The sequence below is a fragment of the Eucyclogobius newberryi genome, unplaced genomic scaffold (genome assembly GCF_026437365.1).
Source record: "Eucyclogobius newberryi isolate DKJ021-1_F unplaced genomic scaffold, fEucNew1.0.hap1 SCAF_19, whole genome shotgun sequence".
In the NCBI taxonomy this organism is placed as follows: domain Eukaryota; kingdom Metazoa; phylum Chordata; class Actinopteri; order Gobiiformes; family Gobiidae; genus Eucyclogobius; species Eucyclogobius newberryi.
In genome coordinates, this window is record NW_027315823.1 from 19,921,228 (window position 1) to 19,926,920 (window position 5,693).

Below are 5,693 nucleotides of genomic sequence, written 5' to 3' on the forward strand. Positions count from 1 at the left end.
AGCAAACAGGCAAATGTTTGTGAAGCTCCCAGAGCACCAAACCATGTTCTGTGCAGGGAATTAAAGACAGCATTTACAAAGCACACTATCGACATGAGGCCACACACATAACAAACTCAAAGTCAGTGTGGTCAGCTGCAGGATGCCTGCATTTACATCAGTGATGACAGTACAGAGTGGAGTTCAATAGAAAAGAATGGAGTCACTATGGAGTGCGGAGATGGTATTGGTGTGAATCCACTGGAGGTCCCATGGAAATGGATGGCCCTCTAAGCCTCCTCTAATCGGCTGCAGACAGAGAATAATGGCACCCATGGGAGCATTCAAAAACCACCATTAAGCCTACTTAACAGCTGAGTCCTTAATTTATTTGAGCTACATGGGAGACCGCAGCTGAGCATGTTGAGACAATACATATACAATTGATAAAAAGATAAAGAATGTAACTGGAAAAGCCTGGCAAGTTTACAACCCGTGTTTTCATGAAAGCCTGCAGGTAGGCCACACGAGCCTTTTGCAGGAAATAGTTGGACATTGACTGAATAGATAAGAGAACCTCAAATGACTTGTAACTTTCAATATTGCACAAAAAGGAGCGCGCTTAAACATAAAAGGATTTGTTATAGTTTGGATAAAGCAAATCAGGGTCTCAAAAAGCAAACAGAATTATATGTGCAACGGCACATAAAGCAACCAACTTTGTTTGAAAATCTTCTTAAGAGCAAGCCTGTTACTAAAATAGTTGACACTCAGTAAAGCCATTCACCCTCGATCGGAGAACATCATTTTCTCTCATCTCCCTCTCACTCATCAATTTCTAATTTTTGTCTTGTCCCTTGGTCAAAGGAGACATGCCCAGACCGCGGCAGGCTGTCAAACGTCTCCATGGCAAAGCGGACGTGAGAGGAATCAAGAGGAGCTGGGCAAAAACATCTCTGGTACGCTCTTCACCTCTAAAGAGGTTAACCTTATTTAAGCTGCCTGTTCCAATCTCCCACACACAAGGCAGAAGAGAAAGTGATGTAGTGGGTCACAGCTTCTCGGGGTGCATGGAATTAAAGTTGTGTTCAATGAAAAGAAAAGCAAAAGTAGCTAAACTGATTCCAGAGACTGAGCAGTAATGTGGGCAAATACAGTCAGTCCACAATGTTATTATGTGCACATTTTAAACAGTTCCAACAGCAGTAGGAAATGTCCCTCCACTTGATGCTTAAAATAGTCCTTGGAGCCACGAAATGTCTTCTGTAAGCGGGTTATTACAGGGGACGTGGTGAGGCGTCCTGGAGCCCAGCCTGTCCTGGCTTGGCTTTAAAACGCACCTGTTCCGTTCAGAAGCCAGAGGAATGAGCCTTGTGAGCGGCTTGGCCTGTTTGGCACCGCGAGGGGGACAAGAGCACGCGAGGGGGACAAGAGCACGCGAGGGGGACAAGAGCACGCGAGGGGGACAACACACGCTCCTAATGCTCCCGTTAGCTCCGGATACAGCCGGACACGGTCCTGAGAGGAGCTGTGGCGGGGACAAGTCGCCAGCTAATAACACAGAGCCTAAAAATACCCTCGACGCGGCGGCTGCTGCTGCTTTTTCCACCGCTGCTACTGCAAATCACAGCGGCGGCATTGCTCACCGAAGCCCCGCAAGACAAACCCGGATGCACCGGGCCGTCCAGCTCCCTCTGCCCGCGCTAGTGTGCGGGGAAACAACCGGTGCTCCCGCCTGGCGTGGACAGTCCGTATAAAGTAAAGCACGTTCCACGCACACGCCACACAATAACAACATAAGGATCACGCCGAAGCGCAAATACTGACCGTTCAATCTCTCCTGGTTGTCGGTTAAATCCTTTACACGGGTCAGGCGCAAATCCTCCTCACGCGTAACGGGAAAGTGGCGGCGACAGCGGGGAGATTCTCGTTCCCCCCTTCGCGCGGCGGACAAATATAGACCGTGCGCGGTGTCAAATCTCCCGTGTTCGCCCCTCGGCTGGCGACACGCTGTCTTCCGCCGCTCCAAAGTTAGCGGGCGAGTGGTCACAGCGGCATTCCCGGGGCCACTCGAGTCCACATAGCGGCGTGTGGGAGCGGGACGGCGGGACGGCGGGACAGCGGAGACGCCACTTCCAGCCGCGCGGTAAGTCGCTTTGAAAGGTTCTTCCGTCAGACTCCTACCGACACAAAGCACACGTCCGTACACTCCGGCTGTCCGCTTCTCAAATGTCCGCCACGGAGCCCGGAGGATGGATCTCCACCCGGAGGAGTGGAAAGAGAGGAATAGGAGGGGTCGCTCCGCCAGAGCCTGGATCACTCCACCCCCCGAAGTAACGCGGCCAGCAAAGTAACGCAGCCAGCCCCCCCAAAGTAACGCAGCCAGCCCCCCGCTTCTTCCCCCTCGGACCCTCCCGTTTCATTCACGACATTTGTAGCAGTTGTGTTGTTTTCTAGCGCTACATGTGTGTCCCCGTCTTACTTTTAGGCCGTGTTTAATGTGATCATTCATAACAACAACGTGACTTTTATTGTTTTGTATGGCAACCTTCCTATGTTTTTGTAATTCTGTTCATTGACAATGGCAATAAACCGATTCTGACTCTGACTCTGACTGATTTTGATTTTGATTCTGATTCAGATTCTGATTTTGACTCTGATTTCTGATTCTGACTCTGACTGACTGATTCTGATTCTGACTGACTGACTGATTCTGATTCTGACTCTGACTCTGATTTCTGATTCTGACTCTGACTCTGACTGACTGATTCTGATTCTGACTCTGATTCTGATTCTGATTCTGACTCTGACTGACTGATTCTGATTCTGACTGACTGACTGATTCTGATTCTGACTCTGACTCTGATTTCTGATTCTGACTCTGACTCTGACTGACTGATTCTGATTCTGACTCTGATTCTGATTCTGACTCTGATTTTGACTCTGATTCTGACTCCATGTGGGTTTGACCTCGCTGTTGTCTCTAAGAGCATGTGGTCTAATCAAAAGTAAATCAATCAGTGTTCACTCCACACCTCGTCCCAAAGACTTCTGACGATGGCACAGATCCAGACCATGATCAGGCAGCAGGTTTTGTCACTGGGGCTCACGGCGTGCAGAGAGACAGTGTGGGCAGTCCATGCATGATACATTAGAACAAGCATGAACCATTGACTATTGACCTGAATATGAACGAGACAGATGTAGAATAATATTTGGTCGGATTGATAAAGAGATGTTACGGACATGTAAAATATAACCCTATAAGAAAGCTAGCATTAAAACGTTAAAAGACAGTTAGGACAATCTTAATTATTAATGAAGGCTGGTTATAACTAGATGCAATTGGTGCGTTCTAGCGAATACAAATATAGCGATGCATAAATAAACAACATGAAATACAATAAATCAATTAATTAATGATGTTAATGGAGAGGTCGGGTACTCAAATGCTGCCGATGGCCCTGCAGCACAAGGTGAGTACAAGTGTCACAAAGGAGCGTGGCCACGGTAAAGCGTCGGTGTGAAAGAGGGTAATTGTAAATGCTTAATGGATTGCATTTGTATAGCTGTCTTCTTCCAAGAGCCCGGCAGAGTACTTCATTGTGCACTTATTTATCCACTCTCACACAAACACACTCTGTTAATGGCAGAGCTGCCACGCAAAGTGCTGACCTGTTCTTCACAAGTAAACACGCTGCATTGGGGTGTATTCTTTTCCATTTTAACGGATTAATTAGTCACCCTGAACTCGAACCGATTTATTTGAATGATCTACTCCCCATCAGTGAGGTGAATGTAAAGCGTGATAAGTAACGTGTGAATGAATAATTAAAATGTAAAACGTCCTCTATCTACATAACCAAATACACCAGTTAAAGAAGAGTGCATGGGTCAAATGCAGAGGACAAATATCTTTATGCGAGGACAATAAAGTGTTACCTTAACTCTTACCTTGATTGGGGATTAAAATAAAAATGTACCGTATTTTCCGGACTATAAGTCGCATCAGCCAAAAAATGCATAATAGAGAAGAAAAAACATATATAAGTTGCACTGAAGTATGAAATAAGGTTTCAAGTGTGAAAATAACAAATAATATCACATATAAGTCGCTCCGGAGTATAAGTATATAAGTATAAGTCGCACCACGGCCAAAACTATGAAAAAAGGTGCGACTTGTAGTCCGGAAAATACAGTATACATTGTGTATTACTTAATGGGCTTTATCTGTCTTAAAACGTGAGAAACAGAACCGGTTGATTTTAATTTGTTTACAGAGGTCCAAGATTATTCCTCACTTTGTTGACACATTTCTAACATCCTAATTATAATTGTGATGAGTTTATGTTGCAGCTTCTTTCATAACTTAGAGGCCTGAGCAGATTTTTGCCGACAAATAGCTGTGCACCAGCTTTATAATCAACATTTTCACATAAAAAAAAGGTTATGGTGCACTATGTAACTTTTCTGGTCTCTCTATGGAGATGTTTCTGCTTTTTCCAAGAATGTTTCACAGTTTGACATTGAGCATACATCTAATTTTAACTTATTAAGCAGATTTTTTTTATTGCTCATGCGCTTGGCTTTGTCAGAACTACCTGAGCAAAGATTTAATTCATTGTGCATGGTTTTGGGTTGATGGGGGAAACCGGAGTGCCCCGGAGGAGACCCACCCACGGGGAGAAACATGCAAAGTTCCCACAGAGAGGCGCTGGTCAGTCAAACCTAGAACCTTCTTGCTGTGAGGTGAGAGTGCCACTCTGCTAACATTCCATCCATGGTCATGTTTTAATTTATTTTTATATTAACAAAAAAGATGTGTAATTCCACTCCAAGCCATAGCCAGTACTTTCTGAAACTTGCTGTATTGATGTTTCTTCAATCAACCTAATTAAAGTTGGTTGTAAGTTTGTGTGATGAATGGTTAATAACATTATTGTTTTGTATCTGGGCTTCATATTGAACGCTATATGGCTGTCAATTGTTCTTTTTTATATTGAAATGCTGTCAAAAATGATATTTGCAGTTCCCATGCCACACAATCCTCTCTTTCCCTGTGAAGTCTTTGCAGAATATTGTCACATTCAAACATAAATGTAATACAACTCACCCCATTTTGAATGCCTATGCTACTTGAATCCTGTCTTTCAGATTTAACAAGAGGTCACTGTCTCTCTGACACTTATAGCCGCCATAATGGACTTCCTCTGCAGCTCTCCAATGTCTTATTGTTAGAAAGGCATGCAGTGGTGCACTGCTCCTAACATCTTCAGACAGGTCAGGCTTTACTTGAAGGGGCTGGTGTGTCAATTTTCATGAATGTACGTGACAGAAGCGTGAATGAGAGTTGAGGCAATGGCAAAGTTGAGGTGGGGGAGTGGAGGGAAAGGGGGTTAAAGCCCTTAAAGGAAGCATTGATATTGAGTCTGACAAATACCAAGAACGTGTGCGCGCCGGAGAGCAAATACAAAAGGTGGAGGAAGGATATTGTTACAACATACACAGAAAAGTTGAAAATATCCAACGCTGAAATGTAGAGCTTTATTTATTTATAGTTTGTTTGAAAAAGTGTTGAATGGTTTGGTACTTGTATTGAGCTGAAGTATTGTAAGTAATGACACACTAAATTGTGGATAAATCTGAAGTCATGTCTTCTCTTATGTCCCCTTTGCAAAGTCTACATTGGCCTTGTTTAATCTCATCACTTAAAC

At 44.3% G+C, this 5,693-nt stretch overlaps 1 protein-coding gene across 1 annotated transcript in view; it reads right to left on the bottom strand.

Annotated features, from left to right (window-relative positions):
• dag1 (dystroglycan 1) overlaps positions 1 to 2,205 on the bottom strand; it is a 38,269-nt gene extending 36,064 nt beyond the window's left edge. Inside the window, exon 1 of the mRNA XM_072452077.1 lies at positions 1,807 to 2,205. The gene's annotated coding sequence lies outside the window, so the exon portion shown is untranslated. The remainder of the gene's footprint in view (positions 1 to 1,806) is intronic.
• Positions 2,206 to 5,693: the final 3,488 nt, after the last annotated feature.